The sequence below is a fragment of the Aptenodytes patagonicus genome, chromosome 11, assembly GCF_965638725.1.
Source record: "Aptenodytes patagonicus chromosome 11, bAptPat1.pri.cur, whole genome shotgun sequence".
In the NCBI taxonomy this organism is placed as follows: Eukaryota; Metazoa; Chordata; class Aves; order Sphenisciformes; family Spheniscidae; genus Aptenodytes; species Aptenodytes patagonicus.
In genome coordinates, this window is record NC_134959.1 from 11331696 (window position 1) to 11344687 (window position 12992).

The 12992-nt window shown below is 37.8% G+C and overlaps 1 protein-coding gene across 1 annotated transcript in view; it reads left to right on the forward strand.

Annotated features, from left to right (window-relative positions):
* LOC143165595 (transcription initiation factor TFIID subunit 4-like) overlaps positions 1–12992 on the forward strand; it is a 149421-nt gene that overhangs the window by 134223 nt on the left and 2206 nt on the right. The window lies entirely within an intron of this gene.

Consider the following 12992-nt stretch of genomic DNA (forward strand, 5'->3'; position numbering starts at 1 on the left):
ATACTTACAGTATTGCCAACTCAAGTATTTTCTCTTGCTCGTTACTGCTGCAGTTCAGTTAATCACAAAGCACGTGTGGCTCATTGCAGTGTGTGAGGCTGTGGAGGATCACAGCTCGGATAGAAACCTCTCGTTAAATGATTCACCTGCAAACAGACTGAGCGACCAAAGATGGGACTAACTGCCTGCAAGTGTACAAGTTCCAGGTTGCAAGATGGCATCCTCTCCTTTGCCCTCATTCTCCTTGATGAGACCAAGACACCCAAGCAGAGTGCTTGACCTCCGATTGCAAAGCCCATAGTGAGATTCCCACACGTGCTCCCTAGAGTCTGTCAGATAAGATCGCGGGTTGGCCAACTTTTATTTATGGGCCAATGAATTATGCAGCTGGGGTAATTGGATGTTTTTGTTTTGTGAATCAGGATTATTCTTCTGGGGTGCCAACCTAGGAAAGTCTGAGAAACTGCATAATAAAAGTCATTTTTATGCAGAGGTGGAAATATTTGAATGCAAAAGAGAATTGTAAGGGGGTGGGGGGGGAAGCTAATGTCCTCCTGTATTTGGAGAGGAAAAGTGAAGTGTAAACTCCAGTTGTTATCCATTAAAGCTTTTATTTCTCTTGCATTGTATAGGGAAGGAAGAGGCTGTTTTAGTATAAACTCCAAAAGAAAATAAGTACTTCTGTCTTCCCCCAAGTAGAGCTATAAAATACAGAAGTGTTTGTGTAGTTGGAAAACATGTATAGAATTATATATGTATATTCAGGGACTGTATATTTGTATAGTCACTGTGTGCTATTTGTGTAATAGGACCCTGATTACAACTGAAATTCAATGTTCTTTAATTAAACTATAGTGTCCATGATATCCTTCAGTTGCATATTTTTAAAGACATTTGAGGTAGCAGACTAATATGTAGTTTTGACTTCTCTAACCTACATGCCTTATGTTTGTGCCTCAAGATAACATTGAATAACATATTTAAACTACTCATGTGTGAAAAAGCAAAATTAGATCTCATGAACTGATTTTTTCACACATTCAAAAAATCGAATTCCCCTTTTGTTCAGATACTAAACAGAAATCAGAAGGGAAACAATGATACGGTATTCCAAAATGGAAATGATATGAATACCTTTAATGAGAAGGGATTATACTCATTTTAAAAGTTAAATCATTTTACAAAGGTATTCTTTTATAAATGTAGTTTTCATTATGTGGGCATTACAGTCTGGTTCAGTTGATAATGAGTCAGAGAAGTTTACTGAGCTGTTATGATTTAATATTTTGAGTTGAATCTAGATATTGTAAAATAGTAATTGGTGATAGCCATATTAGAGTCTTTCTTCAATTTCATCATCCATAAGAACTAGTATTGTCAAGTGCTAATGCTTTATTTACATATAATAAAAACTAGAGGTGCATGTGTTCTTGTGGCTATCGTTAGTATTTATTAAATTTATGTTTTCTGTATGTCTGTGTGTATGTAGTACTTTTGTATGGGTATGTATAAATTATACCAAAGCCATGTTTTTTAATGGATTTTAATTACTGTGTAGCTGTTCTTTTAGTTTTTGTAAACAAGGCAGACTTCAAATTGGAAAGCAGTCTGCCAGATGAGCTGTTCTGGCAATCCCTAGCATTAAAACTTAGACTTTCAAACTCCAACATCTATATGAAAATAGAACTTGATGACATGGGATGCAAGTCTTTAAAAACCCACCACCACAAAAAAAACCACAAAAACAACAACAAAACCCCAATAATAATAAAAGTTTCAGATGTCCACTCTCAAATTACAGAATCTGTCCAGTTTTCTGAACTTTGGGGAGAGCTTATGTTTATTGACATAAGATTAAGGTTTTATTTTTCAATATGATGCTACTGTTTAGTTTTTATGGGTATACAGAGTAGCAAGATGGTAAGGTGTTATAGTAATGTTGCTGTTTGTGCAAAAAACAGATTAGATTCAGTCTGCTTCATAGTGTGAGTTAGTTAAACAGAGACTGAGTCAAGCACTGTGGGGAACATTGCTAAAAACCTGAAGTGTGCTCTTGGAAAGTATTGAGTCCACTGTAGTTCCACTGACAGTGATGCACTTTTCTACATAAAAGCGTAATAGAAACAAAGTACTTTATAAATGAGTATGTAAAGAATATGGCAGGATATTGAGCAATAATTTTCAGAATAAAGAATGTTCTGATTACTGATTTGTGTTATTAACTGGGGGGGAGTGTGTAGTTTTGAAGGAATTATTTGTTTAAGACCCTGGCCAAATTAAGTCATCTGAGGAGCAATGAAGGCTTCTGAAGAGCAGCATGTAATCTGGCCGTCCATTTTGCTGCAATTTAATTTTAAAAGGGAAAGTAGAAGCCAAGATCTAAGAACTGCGGCAGTTAGCGGGAAAAGCTAATATGGGATTATCAAGGTTAGAGTTCAGATAGAAGAGATGGTAAAATAGTTATAACCTACTGTACCGTATGTTACTGCCGCGCACGTTCAGGTAGCACATTATATGTACTGTGTGGAAAGATCAGTGATCCTAACGCAGATTTTTAGAAAGAGAAAAAAAACTCTTGAAAAATTTATTTCATAATTTCAGGCCAGGTTAATGAGAAAGCTGTAATTGGTTAAATTGCACAACAGAACTCACTATTCCAGAAAGGGATAAAAAAAATTAGGCATAGCATGCAACTGTATCTTTTCTAATTCTCAAAAAGCTAAAACGACGCTTGTATTTCAGGAAGTCTGTTTCAGGCTCATTATACTTGAATTTCTGGGGAAAGTATTTAAAGAAAAAACAAATTCACAGCACATGAATTCAGACCATTAAAAACAGGTTACAATTTGATTTCTGATTTATGTAACTTTTAATTGGGGGCCAGATATTCAAAAGAGCATGGTATCTTATTAAGGTGCCAATGAAGTGATAAATTTCTCATTGGAAACAACTGGAGCTTCACTGGGTTAGAGTACTTCAGAAAATCTGACTCCTGATCTATAATCTCTGCTGTTATTACTCAGACGCTTTTTAAAGAATCTGATGTGATACCATGAAAATAGGAAGGTAAAATACAAGAAAGAGAAAAAAGGGTTAATCAAGTCAGAAGTACTGGGAGAAGAAGTGGAATGGTAGCAAAGAAGAAAAATGAAGGCAGAGAGTTGTGATTTGGAGTGGTGCTAAAGAGCCTCTGGGCTTGAGATTCATCTCGCATTTTATAATGCTCATGTTGTGTTGTATCATAATGCACTTGCTCCTACTAGAGCTAGCTGTTTCTCCTCTCTTATTGCCAATGGTAAAAATAGGCCAGTAGCATCACTCCATACTATTGGGCGCATTCTGAATTCCACATTGTTTTTTCACTTGCCTCTCTAATTAATTTAGTAATCCTCTTCAGTATGTGTGCATGTGTACGTTGGCATATGTCTGCTCGGTTGTCCTCTTCCGTCATCTGTTCGACTTCTCACGTTGCTGATGATTGGTTGTGCCAGCTCCCTTCCAAAGACAGTGAATATATTACACTCCACTGCCTTTTGTTTAACTTTGCCAAAAAAAATCCCATCACGAGCCTCTGTTTTTGCCTGTACTTTGGGAAAGGTTTTTCTTCTGTAGTTGGAACCCTCTTTTTTAGATAATATTCATGTTTATTTTATTTTGGGAGTAATTAGATCTGAGAGACTTGTCAGTTTATACATTGATCATTGTCAGCTTTCGGGACCTGTTAGTAATACCTATTCAATATGTATCAGATGATTTATGTTATTAGGTGATTTTGTGTCTGTCTTGGACTTATTTCCTATTATCTATTATAATATCTGTTTTAATTAGAGTTGTTTGTAATGGAGCCTTTGATTTTGGCTATCTGTTTTTTAATCTATTTTAAATAATTAATAACTATATATATTGGGGGGTTTTCTAATAAAGGAAAGGTGGTCATAGTTGTGATATTTGTTAATTCTTCTTTTCTTGAGGTAGTCTGAGTGGTATCCAAGTTTATCAGTATAGTAAAGATGAGAAGTAGAGATAACTAAGAGTAGAGCTTTAACATCTGAAAAAAATGTTTTTGTACATCACCATGTCTTCTCCATGATCATCTGTAGACTGAAGAGACTTTTAGATATGGATTGCTCAATCATTTTGTTACAGCAAGATACAGTTGGTTAAAGGATGTTCTTGAAAGTTTTTGTGATGCATTTAATCCCGCTTTATAAAAAGAGATGGATCTGGGATAATTGCGAGAGTGTGAAAGGGTTAACTTTACAAAAACAAGTAAGGTTGTGGTTTTTTTTTCAAATGGCTTAGTTTGAAATTCAAGGTTTATTCCCTGTTGTTGGCTGTGCTGAATATAAGTGTCTTTAAAAGGTTGTTTGTTTGTGGTGAAATGGGTTGGAGGAAGATAAGGATTTGGGAATTCATGAAGTAAGAGGGGATTACAGGGTTTTTAAAATGTTAGAGCAAAGTTTAAATTGTCAGTATAGTGTTTATAAGTTAAACTGATCTGCTTTTTACTCAAGGCTTGGCTGTCTTATTTTGTCTGATAATGGAGAGAAAGGAAAAACCTGGATTGACACTAAGAGGTTAGAGGACAGTATGAAGCAGAGGGTTGTGTTTTGTTTGGTTTGTTGTTTTTTTTTTTAAAGACAGTGGAAGTATGTATGCTGAAGCAGTTTCAGGTTTGGTGGCAGATTAGATTGCGATCTGGAGGACAGAGCAATGAAGAGTGGTAGAGACATGCAGGTCATGAAGCATATCTGCTTTGAGTCCTGGAGAAGTGATCCCGGTGTGGAAGAGAGAGAGAGGCAGGGGACTTAGAAAAGGACATGAGAAAGAGTACAGCATGGTAAACAGCACGTGGTGACCATGACATGCAAGGGACTGTCTTCGTAATGTAGAAGGGGAAGCTAAAGAACGTATTGAATGGGGGCTCCGGTAAGCTTACTGATGTCTGTAGGAGAGAAAACCCACCTTGTTTCCTTTTTGGAGCCGTTCTTCCAAGAGTTATTTGTGCCAATCCGATTTAAGTTTTTCGAATATTTTCCGAACAAACAAAACCACTAACTTAAAAAGAGTCAAGAGTGAGACATAACTGTAAGAAACAGAAATGTTAAGAAATCAAGAAATGAGTGGCTAAATGATTCAGTGACTTCTCCCTGCTGAACTCTATCATCTCTCCCTAATGTCTGAAATGCACCAGGCCTTAATTATGTTCCATGATACTTGCAGTAATAGAAAAGAATGTTAGCCGTCTTCCACATTTTATTTACAAATGTTAACGTCTTATTTCCTGTATGCTGGACTGTGTTCTGACAATGTGTTTATCCTGCAAGCTGAAGGTAGTAGCATTTAGGGCTTAATTTTATTGCCACTCAATTCTGAGATAACCGCATTGCCTGCTTTGTTTTGTTTTATTTAATGGGCTGGGTGTACGAATTAGGGCCATATACTACTCTCAGTCCACAGAGGAGCCTCTGGTAATTTTAGGGAAAGGTTTATACCACTGTTTGTAGGTTGTAGCTAATCTACGAGCAAATTTTACACAGGAATAAAATGTGCCAAGAGCTGGTAGATCTGTGGCTATTTTTGCCCTTTGTTTGGCAAGTGGTGCATAAAGTCACTTGATTGGCACTTGCACAATTGCTGGGAAGTGCGCGAGATGGCCCACAGTTGCAAACATAATTATTTTAAAGTCTGGATGTTATACATCATAATTAGGCTTAAGAACTGAAAGTCAGTTGAGATGAATGAGGGCAATTCATGCTCTCAAGAGTTGAGAAAGTGATTTTGTGTTTAGATTTTGCATTTGTAAGATTTATTTTTTTTTTCACAAGCATTAAGATTTAGATACTTTTGTCTCCCGCTTTTCCCATGGGAGGACTGGCAATATATGAAACAGCTATATGATATCTGTGTCTCACCTTAAATAGGTGAGATACAGCTTGCACACGCAGTGTCACGATGCACTACTTAGTGCTGATTTTTTCTTCATCAACACCTGCTATCAATGAATCTAGTCCCCCACAGTTACACTGTCCCCTACAGTTGTTCTGCTCAGCATGTCTTCAGTAAGAGATAGACGAAAAAAGCAACCTTTACTGGATAGCAGTGATGGATATTTTAATTAGATCTTTAAACAGTTAAATTTTACAGTTACGTGTGTCTAGAGATTGATGAATGTTGAGAATATTTTAATTATTTTAAGTTTCTGATTAAATGAAAGTTAAAATCATACAGGTTAGAAAAGAAAGGGCCACCCACTATATAAAATTGAGATAGTTTTGAACTAATACCAAGCATTACCACCAGAGAAAATTCAGATGGGAATCAAATACAGTTGAAGGAAAATGTGAATCTTGCAAGTTGGGCTGTAGGGCTTCCCCCAAAGTTGGTTTGACGTTTCTTGACTCTTGACAGAGAATATAGGGATGTACAGCATGACTGGGCTGGAGTAAGATGGGCAAGTCCTTAAAAAAACCCAAAAAACAAAACCCAACAAAAAAACACCCCCATGCTAATATTGAAAGATGAGAAGGGAAACACACCACAATGCTTGAAAAATAACAATAAAAAAATTTGGCAGGATTAGTATTTCAAAGGGAGCAGCACTTGATTAAACATTTGGAAGGCATGGGAGGAGAAACGTTCCAAACAAAATGAAAATATATGTGTATGATGGAAACAGGATAAATAGAATATTCCACTTATAATTACCACTGCAAGAATGCAGCCCAAACTTAGAGTTCTTAATCAGGTAAAATTGTCATTGCTTTTAAGTCCAAGTAAGGCAGTGAATTGTGGTAGGTATGAGATGTTTGTGGATAAAGATGTTGGCAAGATCTATAGCTGCAGTGAAGAGCAGGTCCGTGAACAAAGTAAGTTAAAAGACCTGGAGCCTGCACCACCAAGCAAATGGTGAGTGTGTTGCAAGAAGTCAGAGGATATGAGGCATCCGTTTTTATCACATACCAGGTGAGGAGTGAGGGATACAGAAAGATCTTTGAAAGGTTAAAAGTCTTCGCAGAACACAGAGCTGTATCTCTGTGCAGGAAAAACTTGAGTTTTTCTCTTTCACATTAATGCAGTGATTATTCAGAGATCTGCATGGATAAATTGATTAAGAAGTTAAAATTAGTTGCAGTCTGGTTTCTTCCTGAGAATGACCTGTTGAGGACTGGGCAGTTGAACACCCATCTCCCTTGAGCAGGTAAATGTCATAGCCTATAGCTGCCTTACGCTTCATCTGCATGATTTATTTCCATTGGGTTAAACTTCTCTTCTTCCCAAGTTGTTTCTCACTGAAATGGCGCATAGCCTGCTTTTTGCCCCTGCTCTCATTCAGTTTGGGGGGGAATGCTCTCTTAGAGGAAGGAACAGGTGGTCAGGTTGGTAACAGATGCCGAGTTCTCTCAACTGGAAGTTTTTGGTGTGATGCTGTTTTACAAAGCAGGTTTTCAAGTATAATAGTACTTGCGTATGTGACTTAGCTTAACATAATAAAGGCAAAGAGCAGGTACATATAGAGCATTCTTCTTGTAACGGCAGCCCATTTCTTTGGGTTGAAATAACATCATGTAATTATAAACTAAAGTGATCACATCTAAAGAAAAAATTTTCACTGTATCCATGTCTTAGTATGATTTACCTTCCTCTTATTATTTCTTAATATAAAAATTACTGCATGCTGTCTTTGAAATGTTGCAATTGTGTTGGTATTTGAAGTACTTGTAAATACTTGTGCAAATCAGTTTTTCTGATGTTTGTCTGCAGGGTGAGGTGTGTGTTTATGTGCCCAGGGGAAATGAGATGCATTTGCATCCAAGAGGGTGTAGCAAGCGAACCTGTGCCAAAACGGAGTCTGTAGGAACAGTTGCACTAAAATAGTACAGGATAAAAATGTTTGCAAATGAAAATAACTAGCTTCCAAAGAAATAATGGTATCTAATCCTCCCTGTAAATGCTGCTGAACTGAAGGCCTAAATGATAGCTTTTGGTGACGAATCTTTCTGAAGACACTTGTAAAGACACCATATGTGAATATGAAGATGCACAATCTTTTTCTAGATATAATTATATTTCATATAGTATTGTTAGTCTTTGAGGTGCTGACGAACAGTTATTACTTACTTTTCTGTACTTCAGAGGAATACTGTTTTAAGGATGTTTTGGCTCTCATTTAAATCAGTGAAATCATTACTATTAGCCTCAGTAGGTGCTGAATTAAACCCTACGTTACATGGGACAGCTAATCATACACAATATTATACCTGTTTTTCATGTACAAAGTGCCTCTCAGCCAAAGATCTAATAGCACTTTATGCAAGTAAACATCATTGCTGCAGAGTATCTCCAGAATATTTCTTATGATCCAAGACCTCTTATTCATAAGAGCAGACTAAGAGATACCTTATCTTCCCACTCCTCTTCCGTGCATAGAGGTTGGAGAGACAAAAAAATTCTTGGTATTTTTTCACTCCATAGATAGCTTGGCTTTGAATTGTTACTGTATGATTCCCACTTTCATACTTCAGATTGAAGTGTAAGTCTGCCACGAAGATGTGCCATGTAGCCTGGGAAGAAAACCAGCAGATCTTTTATCATTATTGCCTTGTCTCTCTGGGTCACAGAGAAGCAATAGCCGCAGTTCAAGACTATGTTCAAAGGAGATGTCAGGACTGAATTGTTTTCTGGTGAAGGAAGGATGGATAAAATATTTAATGCAGTCTTCTGTTTGCCCTTATCTTTGTGTTTCCTGACAAGAATATTGCACTGTATTTCCATGGTTCTATAATTCAAAGCTGAAGGTATACAGATTTGTGAAAAAAATTGATGTAATTGTTCAACAGTCAAAATCACTGTTATAAAAATCAGTGTAGATTTTATATTACATGTTCTTTCTTAAGTGAAAGCACTTCTATCTCAAGCAAGGAACAGCACACTTCTGAGTGTTACTCAGTTTAATTTTCATACACCTGCTGCTGTAATTACTGTAATTTAATGCACAGAGACATTTTTACTGTCTGAGCAGTAGGAGAGTTTGTCCATGAAAATTTCGGATGGGGTGTGTCTGTCTCTCTCAGTCCCCTTTTCCAGTAGCCTTTAAACCTTTCAGGAAATACTGATCAAATCGGGGGGGGGTGGGGGGGGGGGTGTAGCAGAAGGGGGACAGAGGTAGGAAGGAGCTCGAGATTTTAAGTCCCTATAACTTCCATGTGAACTGTTGGCTTAGGTACAGGAAAGAGAGACACGCTGGTCTCTCCAGCGAAGAAAGGCTGCTGGGTGAGCTGAGCAAGCTTTGGGGTAAGTTTGGCTTGGGGGCCACATGTCTGCTGGGTGGCTGATGAGCACATGCAGCCTGGTGGGTCAGCCACCCCATGGGATGATGCTTGCCCGGCTGGTAAGTGAGGATGGGAGAAGAACCGACCATGGAGTAGTTCTGAGACTGTTTTGAAAAAGGTGAAGGTTTGGGAGGCGGCGGGAAGTTTGTGATGGGCGGAGGGTAGTACAGCAGACTGAGAATATTTCTGGAGGAGGTAAGAGGTGATGAATGCTCTGTAGAGGAGCCGGGTTTATTGTGATAAGTATTCTTTAATATTCTCTATAATATTCTCTGTGCACAGGGCTATTTGTTTTAATTTCTACTCTATGACTGTGAGAGCATGTTTCTCTGGCAGATTGTTGTATAGTTTCCTAGTGATCTACCAAGTCTTTGGTCAGTATTTTATTTTGAACCGTTTTTATTCTGCTTTTCCAACAGCATGAGTTTTCTCATAGGGGACAATCATGAAAATAGCAAACAGGCTGAGATGGCTGGCCCAAATCTTGTGTCACATCTGACATAAATTCAGAATTGCTTCAAAATGTGCATACTGAACCAATAATTACTCTGATTCTTCTTCTTAAGCCGTAATTTCAAGCTAGGTAGCTTCCAACAGTTGAATTAAACTTGACAGTCCAACACTGTTATTTAAAATACTGTAAGCTCTATGTACTTCAGCTGTGCGTATCTGAAGTGCATTAAAGCCCATTAAAGTAGATGGACTCTTGACTGTTTCAGTGGGTCTTGGGTTACAGGTTAACAGAGGGCATGGCACCGTGGCATTTTTGCAAATTCCTGCATTTGATTTTCTGTGAACTGATTTTCTCTTCAGTTCCGGCTGGGAGCGGGAGTTGTGTGGGGGTCTCAGGAAAGCCCCGTTGTAGCACACCTCTCTGTAGCCCTGTGAGGAACACGTGGAGCACAAAATAATTTGTTTGCTCTCTGCTGTCTTCCTTGCTATCCTGTGGGATTTGCAGCTGCCAAGTTCAAAGTGGTCACCAGTCACCTTGGTGTGTTACAAAAAAGTAGGATTGAAGCAGCAAGGGAGAAGAGGCAGTGGGGAGAAGGAGAGGACAAGATGGAAGGGGATAAGAAGTTGCTATAACTCACGTATGTAAGCCATCTCAAAATGAAAAGGCAGGAGTTCATATATAAAGTAAATGTGTTTTTCTGGTCTGGAACATCTTACATTTCCCTTAAATTACAAAGTTCACTGATACAAAAACTAGTACTGATGTATATTTGAGTGGGTGTGATTTGGTAATAGCTTGGGTGTGACAGGCCAGGAAATAAAGGATGTAAACAATTTACAACCATTTATTTTTTTATTGGAGCTTTTATCTTTGTAACTCTTATTAGTTGCCATAGATACAGACAACACAGGGCTTGTTTGGGTTAATGAAAAGTCTGTCATGCTGATAAAAAATGTGATTTTTCTTGAGAAAAATCTGCATTACTTCAATTCCACTATTCCTGGCAATTAATTTTAACTATGCTTGCATTCATGTATATAATTAAAAAATTGTGGCATTTAGTAGTCTACATTCTTATATAGCATCTGCAGAATAATTCTGAGTGCAATGCAGTACCAAACAAATTGGTCTTTAATTTAAATTAGAGATCATATTGACGGATACAAATAACTGTTCTGTCAGTTTATAGATGTGCTTCTGTACTTTCTAAAATCGTTCTTATGTTTTTTTCCACCTTGTAAAACAATTACAGAACATTAGCAGGTAACTGATTGGCTCACAAGTGCAGTTATGAATGTGCACAGCTTAACGTCATGTTATGATGTTGCATTTAAGTATATGCTCTTCCTACGTAAAAGTTCAGTATCTCAAGTGATAAATGCAATGAATATGACTTACCACATCTTGATTCCAGCTACTCTGTCCAAATAGAAAGCAGTTATTTGCTGTAAATGTACCTCAACTGATTCAAGAAACGGTTTTATATGAAGAAAAATTTAAAAGATTACGTAGCTTTTCTAGTACTATTTGGTAATTGTGTGCAGGACGGTTCTAGTCTGGTATGCTATGGACAGTATTTTTTAATGAGTTTAAGGTGGCCACATTTCTTACACGTGTGTTTGTCACTGTTCAGAAACTGTAGTAAGGATGAATCTGAAATAAGTATTAGTTGGGGGGGGGGGGGGGGGGGGAGGGGAGATGCACCATGTGGGGAACAGAGAAGAAAGAAAAATATTTTTGAGTCAGCTTGATTTAAAATAAAAACATAAACAGTGGTTCCTCGGAGAGTTGGAAATAGTGGCAACAGCCCTGGCAAAGTGGATACACAGTCAGAGTGCAGGCAAGGGGTAGCTTAAGGTAGGGTATCATTCCAGACCTGTGGAAGATGAAGAGCACAAGTTTAAATGATGCTATTTCTTTTAGGAATGCAAAGCGTTTTGGCGTAAAGGCTGAATTCAGAGCACCACTAAATAAATGGATTGTGCACTGGGGATGTGTCTGGCTTCAGCACGGCTGAGCAACCCTTGCAGCTGCAGCACGTGCTTTTGCTATGAGCAGTGAGGTTAGGTGGTAAATCAATTAATCTATTAACAAAAACTACTCCATACTGGAGAACAGAATCCCTCGGATCAAATGTTCTTGGTGCTCGAAGGTTGTGGGCTTCTCCCTCTCTTGCCTGCAAGCTTAGCCACATTCATTTCACTACATTAAGCCTTTTGTGTTTGCAGTTACAAGAGAATAGGATTTGCCCCACTACTGTAATTTAATAATCAGATATAGGAGAAATAACTTGAATGGTGTAGTTCTGCAAGGAGTCTGACTGCCAGTACACAGAGCGAAAAGCAACAGAGAAAACAGTGCTACGTCTTACTCGCAATATACCATATATGTTTCCCCTACAATCTTTCCGTAGTAAAATTATGCTTAACTGTATTTTTAATAGCTATAGAATCAAGATCCTAGAATAAGTATTTCCTGGGGAAAGAAAGGTAGGTTATTAAGTAAGTAAAGCAGTAAGTAAATTTGGGATTTTAAAAGTATTGAAAACTTTGCCAGATATCTTAGATGTTTGAAAAATAATCTAAATCTTTTTAGAGATTAAAAGCTATTTTTCTAAGTTAGAAGTTTATTTTGTCAGAATTCAATTGGAGTTAATAAAAACAATGGTCTCCTAAGGATGAAAAAAGGGTTGAATGTGTGTGTGTGTATCAGGTTTCAGTTTTAAACTCAACAGGACTGCAGAGCGTCCTTTCAGTTTCTAAATATTCAGATCACAGTGTTCTCAGGCCCAGTTTGTGAATTTTCTCTCTAGGAGAGAAAGGATGAAGGAAAGCCACGATGAAGTATTCAGTAATTCAGTAGCTCTGAACCGATTAAAAAAAAAAATATTTAACATCACTTTAGAAAACAGTAGAAAACAGTATATTAATGCTTGTCTATCATCGCACAATGTCTGAGTCTTTATGATTTTTCCGTCTCTCAGCTGAGCGTGGGTTGTGTACCCGAGCAAGATTGTTCAGTGTCTCCCCACACTGAGCCTTTCTCTTCAGTAGACCTGGAGGAGAGAATCGGGGTCCCCGTGGGACTTGCAGCTGCGGAGGTTATTGCAGTAGCAACATCCCGATACACCACTCACCTCTTTCCAGTCCTAGACCCAGGATGTAGAGTAGAATGGTGCACACATTTGATATACTAAAGATGGCTTT